Source organism: Balaenoptera acutorostrata, chromosome 9, assembly GCF_949987535.1.
Source record: "Balaenoptera acutorostrata chromosome 9, mBalAcu1.1, whole genome shotgun sequence".
Taxonomy (NCBI): Eukaryota; Metazoa; Chordata; class Mammalia; order Artiodactyla; family Balaenopteridae; genus Balaenoptera; species Balaenoptera acutorostrata.
Genome location: NC_080072.1, coordinates 100,890,711 through 100,903,571, shown reverse-complemented (window position 1 = coordinate 100,903,571; position 12,861 = coordinate 100,890,711). Strand labels below are relative to the sequence as shown.

Here is a 12,861-nt window from a genome sequence, read left to right as displayed (position 1 = left end):
TGTCTATATCCCTACGAAATTAGGCACTTTAGAATGCAGAAAAGCACTTTCCACCAACTTGCAGCAATCACAAGAACAACACAAAAACTTTAATATTCACCACACCCCTTACTTCAATAAATTCCAAGGAGAGTCCGCCCTTATCCCCCTTCCCAACCCCTTCACAAACAAGTCTGCATCCATCCCTACCTTTCTATGTGGCCCAGATTCAATTTGGGAAAATCTCAAGGCTTTTATGTTGCACTTACTCGAAATTCAGGAGTAGAAACATTTACTCTTGAATCGATGCTCCCCAAAAGCCGAGTGTCCCCAAACTGAGATTAACAATCATTTGAAAGCCTAGTAATTTTCCACAACCATCTTCTGAAACAGACAAACTGACACTTATCTCTATCTACAGGACATGAAACTGAGGTGACTTGCTCAGGTTTCTGTGGCCCAACCAGCATGCTAAGTCATTCTTTCTGTATCCCTAATCTGTTGAGCCATGCTGTCTTCACTAAAGAAAAAAAAAAAAATTCATGTCAACATTATGTAGCATCATGCACAAATCATAGAAACACAACTTATTAAAATTTATGAAAATCATTACAGCCAAAATACCTCTTGTAACCATATCAAAGTAACTGAACCACAAAACTAAGCAGCAGTACTGATTGGTCTAGTCACCAAAGGGGAAAAAAATATTCTCAACTTCCCTTTCCTGCCAAAAAGCAATAAATATTAGTTTCTCAAATGGATTGGTTTTCATCAGAAGAAAACTGTATACACATGCTATCTTTCAGCTCTGAATATACAAGTTTAAGGTCAATCTGTTCTATAAACTCAGCTGTTTATAGAACAGATTACCCCATCATCTCTACTTGTGAGTAACTACAGAGGCTATCAAGTTAAAGCAAGGCCTCATTAGGAACGGACTACTAGTTCATCACCCTGCAGCCTTCTAGAGTTTACAGACCATTCTGGCTCACAGCGAAGAATTGCCAGAATGTAAACATCAGCCACGCAGAGAGGTTGCCGAAGTTTACAGGTTATTAAAAAAATTCACTAGCCCTTTTCATATTTAGTGCTATAGTAATGTTATTGCCCTATGGTGATATTGCCTAGTGGTAATAAGTGCTGGTTCTAGAACCAAACTGCCGGGATGTAAATCATGACGGACTCCACCACTCCATCTGACTACAAGGAAGTTACTTTGGTTTCTAAGTCTCCACTGCCTCACTTATAAAAGGGGTAACAGATAGCCCCTAACTCCTAGCTCATAGGGTTGCTGAATGAATGGAGATAACATGGGTAAAACAGGTTTCATTCAGTGCTTGGCACATGGAGAGCACTCACTAAATACTGGCTTACTATTACTCCTGCTGCTACTGCTACCACTGTTACTACTCCCATCACCACCCAGTGAGCATGGCAGCATTAATGTAGGGCTGGGGACTTATTTATAAATTTTGCTAAATAGATTTGATCTAATATTTTTTGGTCCTGGGCCTACGCTAATTAATGCCAATTAATGATTCAGGCAGTAAAATGTCTGATATTTATAATGTCACTCCTCCTTAACTAGAAGATCTTCCCTTCTCCACCTGTCTAAATTTTATGCATCCTTCAAGGCCCTACTCAGAATATACTTCGGAGATGAAGCCTTTTCAGATACCTCCTGCCATAATGATCTGTTTCCTCTGAGTTGAGCTCATGGTAAATATTTATTGCCTAAAATATTCAGTGGGCAATTAATCAATCACATATTGGCATGGATTCTTTTCATTTTTGTCCCTTTATTAACTCATGCATAGTGTTGTGATTTTTTTTTTGTTTGCTTTATATCCTTAGACCGTATAGCTCTTGAGGGTAAAAACCATATCACAGTGCTTCTTTCTACCTATCATGGACTGAAACTTTGCACATAATTGGCACTCAATAAATATGCTAATCAGTGAGTTTTCTAATCGCTTCTGACTGTGCATATCAAATGTATTTTATAAAGTATGAAAAGCAGGTGTATTAATAAACTCAGCTCAGAGTAGTTACGAACAAAAATGCATCAGAGCCACCACTGAATTACTAATTACGTCTACCTCTCCATGGGGATTCCAAAAGAGATCACATGATAGGGCAATGAATCAGTAACAGAGCCAGAAATACTTGCTTCTGAGCACAAGCTAAATTATTCTGCAAAAACTACAGCCACAGTAGATTTAATACTGAATATATAACTTTGGTATCTATACTATACTATATGTCTTATATGCAAGAGTTAATCATTTCTGCCATACTTCAGACCAACAGGCACAGTGAAGTAACGAAAGAGGAATATATGCGCATTGCTGGTGAGACTGTAAAGTGGTGCAGCTGCTGTAGGAAACAGTATGACAGTGCCTCAAAAGATTAAACATGGGGCTTCCCTGGTGGCGCAGTGGTTGAGAATCTGCCTGCTAATGCAGGGGACACGGGTTCGAGCCCTGGTCTGGGAAGATCCCACATGCCGCGGAGCGGCTGGGCCCGTGAGCCACAGCTGCTGAGCCTGCGCGTCTGGAGCCTGTGCCCCGCAACGGGAGGGGCCGCGATAGTGAAAGGCCCGCGCACCGCGATGAAGAGCGGTCCCCGCACCGCGATGAAGAGTGGCCCCCACTTGCCGCAACTAGAGAAAGCCCTCGCACGAACCGAAGACCCAGCACAGCCAAAAATAAATAAATAAATAAATAAATAAATAAAAAAAAAAAAAAAAAAAAAGATTAAACATGGATTTACCATATGATCCAGAAATCCCACTTCTAGGCATATACCAAAAGAACTGAAAGCAGGGACTTGAATAGCTATTTGTACACCAATATTCATAGCAGCATTATTCACAATAGCCAAAGGATGGAAACAACCCAAATATCCATAGGCAGATGAATGGATAAGCAAAATGTAGTATGTACATACAATGGAATATTACTCAGCTTTGAAAAGGAAGGCAATTCTGACACATGCTACAACATGGATGAACCTTGAAGACATAACACTAAGTGAAGTACGCCAAACACAAAAGGACAAATCCTATGCGATTCCACTTACATGCAGCATCCAGAGTAGTCACATTCACAGAGGCAGAAAGTAGAATGATAGTTGCCAGGGGCTGGGGAGAGTGGGGAATAGGGAGTTATTGATTAATGGGTACAGAGTTTCAGTTTGGGGACAAAAAAGTTCTAGACGTGGACAGTGGTGATGGTGGTACAACAATGTGAATGTACTTAATGCCACTGATCTGTACATTTAAAATTGGTTAAAATGGTACATGTTATATATATTTTACCACAATAAAAATACTTCAAAAAATAGGGAATAAATATGTTACACTAAAAAAAAAAAAAAAGATAAATACAGGTCACGTCCAAAATGTCTGGTTCTTACTCTCTCAGCACAGCTATCAAATTAATGCCAACAATTCACTTAAGGATCTTAAACAGTAAGTGAGGGATAAATTAGCCAAGTCTCAATAAACGTATTTTGTAGGAGATATGATTTATAATGTATACAATCTTACATTTTTCTTGGATTCCTTTACTGGTGTTCACATGGAAAAATGTCACTAATGGATGAGGAATTAACAGAGTTAACATTTAAACTACAATCTCCAAAGGGACCTGCCTTTATAAAATGTATGCCTTAAGTTACTAATAGTACCTATGAGAAAATGTGATCCTCATATAAGTCACAATAATAAGGGTTTAATAATCTGGACTTGTTTCCAACATTTTAAGAGTCATGATTCTTTCCTAAAATTCTTTATTCATTTACCTATAACTAAATAACAATACCATGTTATAAATATAATAATAAAAATATTCTCAAAAATGAACTATCTTCATTGAGATAATGGCACCCGTCAACCAGAACTTAGTATTTGAGAGATTCATTGCATTAAATCATTATTTTAAAATAAAATGTTATAAATATACGTCTAAGCATAAGAGGGAAGGGAGAGTGCTAAAGTTCCTGAAAAACTGCCTCCCCAGACTTCATAATACAGTTGAGCCTCATTATTAGCAAAGTCTTTATTTGCAAATTCACCTACTCGAATTTGTAACCCCCAAATCAATACTTGCAACATTTTCACAGTCATCTGCAGATACTTGCAGAGTAAGAAAAAATTTGAGTCACCTGACAGACATGTACACTTCCAGCTGAGGCAGAACAAGGCGTCGCTCTGCCTTCTTGTTTCAGCTCTCATACTGTAAACAAGTGTCCTTTTCACGGTCTATTCAGTGCCAGGTTTTTCATATTTTTGTGCTTTTTTGTTGATTTTACTACTGAAAACGGCCCCTCAGTGCGATGCTGTGTCCCTAAGCACAGGGAGGTTGTGATGTGCCTTATGGAGGAAATAGGTGTTAGATGAGATTTACTCTATCTAACTAAGTGCTGTTCACTATGAATGCGAAGTTAATGAATCAACAATGTATACTGAATGAGGTGTCTTTAAACAGAAACACATATAAAACAAAGTCAGTGTATATATGTCCACGCCACTCTCTCACTTCGTCCCAGCTTACCCTTCCCCCTCCCCGTGTCCTCAAGTCCATTCTCCACGTCTGCGTCTTTATTCCTGTCCTGCCCCTAGGTTCTTCAGAACCATTTTACATATATACACTACCAAATGTAAAAGAGCTGGCTAGTGGGAAGCAGCCTCATAGCACAGAGAGATCAGCTCGGTGCTTTGTGTCCACCTAGAGGGGTGGGATAGGGAGGGTGGGAAGGAGATGCAAGGGGGAGGGGATATGGGGATATATGTATACGTATAGCTGATTCACTTTGTTATACAGCAGAAACTAACACACCATTGTGAAGCAATTATACTACAATAAAGATGTCTTAAAAAAAAAACAAAAAACAAAGTCAGGTATTGATCACTTGAGGAAAATATTGTGTGCAAAGACTGGCAGGACCCTAACCCTACATTTCCCCTGGGAGCAATGGTTCCATATTCACTAATTTGGTGTTCACGGCAACTTTACATAAGTACCATGAATAACAAGAATCAACTGTACTTTGTAATGAAAACTCTGGAGGAAAAAAAATAGATCAGTAGAATTGAAAAGAGAGCCCAGAAACAGGCCTATGTAAACGTAGCTGCAAGCATCATAGACATCAGTAAGAAAAGGTTAAACTACACAAGAACTGTCCCAGGACAAGTGAACATAAATCTGGGAAAAATGAAAGGGAATCCTCATCTCACAACACAGAAAAATTCAATCCAGCTAATATGTGGAAAGCAAACTTTACTCCTATGAGAAGAAAATAGTTATTTTTTTTAAATAGGAAAAGAGCTCTAAGATCTTGATTTAGGGAACTATCTCATTAGCAAAATGCAAAAAGAAACCATACAGGAGAAGTAAAATGAAAAACTTTTGATCATCAAAAGACTTTAAACACAGAAAAAGACAAACCAAAAACTGGAAGATACTTGCAACACATGTAACTAACATGGGGAACTCCTAAAACCAGTAAGAAAAAAGCAAACAACTCAATAGAAAAATGGACAAAAGACATGAACAAGTATTTAACAGACGATAAAATTCAAAAGACTGATAAATATATGTAAAAGATGTTCAAGTTCAATAATATTCAGAAACAGAAATTAAAATCTCAACAAACTACCATTTTATATAAATTAGCAAAACTTAAAAATTCTGACAATACCAAGTGCTAGAGAAAATGTGGAAGAATAGGATCTCTTCTATTGCTAGTGAGAGTACAAATACCTTGGAAAACCATTCATCATTGTCCAGTGAAGTTGAAAATGCACATTCCCTGTGACCCAGAAATTCTCCTTCTCAGTGTAAACTCTACAGGAACTTGTAATGTGCACCAGGAGAAAAGTACAAGAATGTCCGCAACAACGGTATTGTTTGAAATTACAAAAATCCTGACCAAAAAAATGCCCTTACGTGCAAGAATAGGCAATTGGATACATTGCATTATATTCATAAAATGAAATGTTTCCACAGCAACAACACATAATACTTGATCATTCGCTATGACTGCTTCCTTATCAACGTGAATGACTTTTAAAAACACCATTAAATGGATAAAATACTCACAAGAATATATATAGCACAATCCCACTTAAACAAAATTAAAAAAATAGAAAATTAATCATCGTGTTGTTTAGTGTTACATACATAGGTGATAATTGTAAAGAAAAGTCAGAGAATAATAAACACAAAGTTCAGAACTGTGGTACCCTTGGAGGGTGGGGGTGTATCATCGGGGAGAGGCACACAGGAGGCAAAAGCATAATTCTTAATTCCCTCCTCAAACCTGCCTCCTCCTCCACCAAGTCCCCACCTCCAGAGTTACATTTGATTTTTCTCTTCCCCTCACATCCCCGTAATTAACCAACCTCTAAAACACCCCAATTCTGCCCAATTCTTGCCATTTCCTCTACTTTACTCTGGGTTAAGCCTCCATCAACCTCTCGCTAGGACTGTTGCAATAGCTTCCTCCCGGGTCACTCATGACCGTATAATTCATTCTCCAAGATCATCCAAGTGATCTTTTCAAAACCTAAGTCAAATCATGTCCTTTAAACTGTCCAAAAGCTTCCCTTCACACTCAGAATAAAATCCAAATCTTTATCATAGTCTTCAGGGCTTCATTTTATCTGTTCTGTGCTTACTTCTCTAACCTTACCTCCTCCCACCCTTTTCTTAGCTCACTAGGTTTCAGCCAGCATGGCTTTCTACTTCTCAAACTTGCCAAGCTGATTCCCCCTCTTAAGGCTTTTACAGGAATGACCTTTTCCTGGCTCTTGGCTTAGCTGGCTTCATCTCAGCACTTAAGCCTCAAATAAATGTAAGCACAAATGTCACCTTCTCAATGAAGCTGCCTCTAACCCGCCCACTAAAAATGGCACCACTGCCACCAGCAATCACTTATCACTTCACCCTCTTTCATTCTTGACAGCACTCATCCCGATCTATTAGTTTAGTGATAAACGCCACCCAGAACCAAAGTCCCACAAAAGCAGGGATCTGTCAGTCCAGCTCAGTGTGGTACGGAGCAGGGTCAGGCGCATGGCAACAAATACCTGTTGGATGAACAAAAAAGTGAATTTTTACTTTAAATAAATATGTAGTATTTTCTGACAGTGACGTGAAAATCAGAAAAACCAGTGAGAGGTATTACAGATGGAAAGAAACTTTGAAAATCACTGGAAAAGCATTCATCTAAGAGGAATTTTAGTTGAAGCCTTTTCTCAACAGTACTAGTAATAGATCACATCCTAAGGACCATTAACGAATGATTAGTGAAAGTTTCACATAGCCAGAGTCCTGAGCTGCGGAGGTGTGTCATCTGTTTAACTCTCCTAATTCGACCTGAGTTCAATCATGAATCTGCACTGAAATTTGAGCAAGTTGTTTACCTCTCTATGCCTGCTCTCTCATTTGTAAAATGAAACTATTAATAGCTATTTCATAGAGTCATTGTGAAGTTTAAATGAAAAAAAAAAGTTTTTAAAGCATCTAGCTGCACCTGGCCTAGCAAGTGGTCAATACATTGTAGTTATTATTATGAAAACTGAGTAGGAAAGTCCAGAAAAATGGGAGAGCTTATGAGTCAAATAACCCCCAGGCACCTCTGCTTCTAGCGGAGGTAGACTAATTATATACAATGTACTGGGACCATAGGCCAGGACTAAATCCTTTTCCCTCCAAAAAGAAGACCAATGTACACAAGGGTAATACATAAGTATGGACAAAGCACTCTGAGAACACCAAGGGAGTGACTCTCTTCAAGAAGGTCAGCCACACATAAACCTGAGTCTTAAAAGAGGTCACAGGAACTCCTAGATGAAAAATAAGGGGGAAAGGCACACATAAGTGAAAGTGAGAAATGCAGTGTGGCTGGCGTGAAGTGTGAGGGAGAAGGGCTGGAAGATGAAGACGGGCCTGCAGGACCAGATGGCAAGAGGCTAAGGTCCTCTGTTTACAAGTCTGCACTTTATCCTTCAGGGAGATGAAGGGGGTGGGGGGGAATCTAACATGTTAATTTGGTACCAATCCTTCTAAAGAAGGCAAAACACATTTTTATGAATTTAAACCTAAACACCATATAGGTCCACCAACTGTTATGTCTAAAATGGAAAATAAACGTTAAGCCTAAATTCTTGAGAACACAAGCAATTTGCTTAACAATGACTGACACTGAATCTATTCTCGTTTCATTATTTTGATGAGCCTTGTTATCATGATCATCATAATGACAAAAGCAGATAATATCTACTGAGTTCACTATTTACCTTGTAGTATGTTGTTTTCTTTGTGATATCATTCAACTCTCAAAACACCTTTATAAGAGGTACTATTATTAACCCCATTTTACACATCGGAAAACTAAAGCAAAGAGAGGCTAGTTAGATGGCTAGTGAGTGAAAGAAGATTCAAATCTAGGCTGCCTGACTCCAAAGCCCTCAAATTAAACCAATCTGCTGAACTGAAACTGCTCAGTTCATTTACATCATTTGCTAAAAAATTGTATGTGTACCTACTGTATTTTAAAGCATCATGCTAGGTCAGCAATTCTCAAATTTTACTGTACATTAGAATCACCTGGGCAGATTCCTAGATTCTGATTCAGTAAGTCTAGGGCAGAATTTGCAGAGATCTGCAATTTTAACCATTAGTTCAATCAATTCTGATTCACTTGGTCCATGAACTATCCTGTGATAAAACATGTGCTAGGTGTCCTAGAGATCTGAGTATATTTGAGCCTCTGTCTCCGTGAGTTTACAATCTAAAAGAGACAGAAACAAGATACACAAACAGTAAATACAAAGCAATACAGGAAAAGAAGTATAAACAAAACAGCAAGAGAGACTTCAAGGAAGAAGGATCATCTGTAATGAAATGAAGACGAGTAGGATTTCATGAAGAAAGGGAACATGTTTCCCACAGACTTTCAGGAATAATGTTACATACAAAGGAAGGTACGACAAGTAGACGGCTTGGCAGGAACAGAGGATCTGCATTTAGGAATGCACAAATAATGTCAGTAAAAAGTATAGGCTGTAGAATGCCCTCAATGTCAACCTAAACACTATGGGCTTTATTCAGTGCTGGCACTGGGAAACTGCTAATGGTTTTTGAGGAGGGAAATTATAAATTACAGCAATATTCTTTGGAAGAGTCCTCTGATGAAGCTATGCAAGATCAAGTAGATTGAGAACAACGGGAATAGTTAGGCTGTTAGCATTCCAATCCCAAAGAAATAAAAGCTAGAACACAGTAGTGGCAAAGAAAAAGGGAAGAACGGTATCTCTTGACAATGAATTGCATGCAGGGCAAAGGCAACAATCACAGCTAAATGATTTCTTCACCCCTTAAGTCCAAATTGTATTACTATCAGTTTCATATTACTCTTTACAACTTTTTCTATACAGCCAACTAGGCCCAAAATATACAGAGTTCACTTATTTAAAACACAGCCCATGACTCAGATGTCAGCTAACAGGTCTCTGAGCAGACAAAATACATGTCACATAGTTGATACACTAAAAAAAAGTATTTATATATATATTATATTTAACATATATATAAATGAAAGAACATTATTCAGAGCTATATAATCTCATTCTACACAAAGTTCTAACAAAGGTAAGCATCTAATTTCCAAACCCACAGCAGTTTGGAAGCAAATATTAGAAGGGGAAAAGAGCCTGCTATAAGTGGAAATACTTAAGAGTCTGAGGTTCAAGAGAAGAAATGAAAACTATAAAAAAGCACACACAATCACTCAGGGTAAATTCTCCACAACCGTTTATTGACAGGTACACGTGATTCCCGGAAAAATGAAATTAATGAGAATCTTCCTTAATGTCCCAAACACCTACCACAAAAAGAAAACTTTTAAACATTCTTTAAAGCTAAATATTTTAAAACAAATATTTACCTGATTAGAAGGTAATTTTTAAAGGACGGCTGATACATGCCAGCATAGCCCCTCTCATCAGTAACCAAGACATAGTCAATAGTTAAAGGTAAGAAAGATATATTTTATAACACACACAGTTTGAAGATAATAAGAGTGCTTTCATAAGGCATCTAATCAAGAATGTGGCCCCACTGGTAAACTTTAATTTGGGCAATACTTTCCTGATGGCTGTGCCCTTGAATTCCATGTTCCAAATAATACAAAGGCATCCTCAACAAAAATTAAAACTATTAAACTGGTCTTAAATACACCCTATAAATGTACCTACTGAAATCAGGCAACATCATTTGACACTCAACGCCCTGTAACAATAGGCTGTGTGACAACTTTTAAAAGGACTTTAAACATGGCAACACATGAAGGCCTCTCACTTTGTTCACCAACACTCATTAACGTTTATTATAATACTACTCATACAAGGACCTCACCTATTTTATAAACAGATGAAAACGCCGTTTTTATGGGGGGAATTAAGATGTTAACTGACTCAAAGTTATACTTAAATTTATGATTAAGTTACTAAAGCCATGAACCTGCACCTTTAATCATGTAGAAAAAGTATACCATACATTAATTATTGGAGTAAGGAAGTATGGGTTTCAGCTTGAGATTTTTTAAATAGCAGAAAAGCAAAATTAGTGTATTAACACTGTAAGATTAAAATAAAATTACCTTAAAGATGCTGTAGGGATGAATCAACTATATGGAACTAGGCCTCTCATATTTCTCAGACCCAGCAAAGGATAGAGAAAATTAAAGCACACACTTATTTCAAAAATTTCACAAATGATCAGGCAACATTAAGCTATCAAAGATTAAGATTACGGTACAATTTGCTACACCTTATAAATATGTAAACAAATGAAGCAGTCAATCGCACCAGGTGGGTTCCACTCTACCTCCCCACCTCCCCATCCATCTCCTTATAATCATCCTTGTTCTCTAGAAACATACATGAAGACACTAACTGAAGCCAAAGAAATGTGCCTTGGAGAGAGTGTTTGTCAAACTGCAACTTGTGACCCATATATCAATTTAGTGGGTTTAGTCAGCATTTTTTAATGGAAAAGAATGAAATATAATAGAAATTATCAGTATGCATCATTAGTAACAAGGGTAAATACTGCTTTGTGAAACTTTTCATTCCTATGTCGGTAAGTACTAGATCATGATGTAAAATGTACTTCTAACTATGGAGCATGATTTTTTAAAAAGTTTGAAAGCTCCTACCCTAGAGATTTAGATCAAATGCCTCAGGACTCAAAGGCTGAATGTCTTCATTAGTCCTCCAAACCAACACATAATCTCTTAGCTCAAGATGGACTCGTGGAAACCAATTTAAGAGCTCCAGGGCAGCATAAAAAGAATGGGGACATGCCTCAACTAAACCTGTATCTGGACCTGAAAGAACTGCTAACTTCCCCAAACAACAGACGTAGGCGGTGCCTACAAGCTTCTGGTAGCTTAGCAACCTTCAGAGTAGAGCTCCTCCTTCCTCCACTGACTATAAACAGTTCTAGTCTTCAAACCAACTTTCCTGAACTTCAACTTCTAGAATCACTGTGCCCCAAGAGAAGACAGTATTAAATCTCCTTCTCGCTTCACCAATTCCCAGTATGTCTTCCTAGAAGAGGACCTTGAACTCTGTACTCCCCATTCTCAGCGGAGAATGAAGCTCCTCACAGATCCCTACCCTCCCCCTTTTCCAGATCCCAGGACGGGGTACCCTCCTCCCAGGCCCCATCCTACTCCAATCGCCTCACTGTCAGTTAATTGTCTTGGGGGCAAAATGATTCTCCCAAAAGTCCTTATTGAATTACCGCATCCTTCTACCAGCCCCTGGCACGAGCAGGCCTAGAGTCCCAAGAGCCTGGGAATGCCAGTCCGCTCCTTTCCCCCACCAAACCTCCCTCGGGAAACGTCCTTTATTTTATTTTTGATCTTTTGATTTTTTTTTGATTCAGTGGTTCAGAGGCAAGTTTCCTATTTCCCCAGCAGCCCCAGAGTCGTCTCCATCTCCTACCAGCCAGGGGGCATCTCCTCAACCCCCACGCCCCCGGGGCACAGTGAGAAGTCCGGATTCTCAGGAATTCGGACAGGCTCCCCCAGACGCCCTCCTCCAACCCGGGCCCCGACTCCCTCTCCCAGCCCAGGCCCTCCCCGCGCCGCCTCAGCCCAGGCCCGGCCCCATCTTCCCTCCGGACCGGGCAGATGTCCCATCCTCCCCTTCGCCCAGGCAGGCCTCGTCCCGCTCCGACTTCTTCCCGCTGTTTCCTCGCACGGCACCCCGGCTCCAGAGGGGAGCCCCTCGGGCCTCGAGAACCCGGCGGAACCGGCAGGCCCGGGCTCCACTCACCCCTCAGCCCGGGAGGCGGGGGAGCTGCTGCGGCGGCTCCTCGGGCTGCGCCTCTCCTCCCCCCTCCCGGCCGCCGCCGTGGCCGCCGCTCAGCCTCCGGCCTGCTCCCGGCCGGCCGCAGACCGGATCCGCTTCACCTCGTCCCCCACTCCGGCCGCCGGAGCCCAGTGTCCTGCATTGACCCGGAAGCAGCTTTCACGGCCCAACAACAACACGTGACCCCGTCGCACGTGTCACGTCCGCTGCGTGACTGGGAGGGGGCGCCGGAGGAGCGGGTCCTCCCCGACCGAGCTGGGGTTGCCATGGCGACGGGGATGTCTGTGCCGGCCTGGTCGACCCTATAAACACACCTCATCTGCTCTTTCTCTTGCCCGTCGTGAGGGGACACCCTGGGTGCAAAGGAGGAGTACAAATTGTCACATCAGAGTGGAACAGGGGCAGGTCAGAGCAGAGCCCGGGCCTCTGCAAGGGTGCTGTCTTACAGAAAAGGAGCATTAAGTTGAACCTTCCAGACTTACTTAGGACTGTGT

At 40.4% G+C, this 12,861-nt stretch overlaps 1 protein-coding gene across 1 annotated transcript in view; it reads right to left on the bottom strand.

Annotated features, from left to right (window-relative positions):
• TBCEL (tubulin folding cofactor E like) overlaps positions 1 to 12,526 on the bottom strand; it is a 69,750-nt gene extending 57,224 nt beyond the window's left edge. Inside the window, exon 1 of the mRNA XM_007196692.2 lies at positions 12,332 to 12,526. The gene's annotated coding sequence lies outside the window, so the exon portion shown is untranslated. The remainder of the gene's footprint in view (positions 1 to 12,331) is intronic.
• Between the last annotated feature and the right edge of the window lie 335 nt (positions 12,527 to 12,861).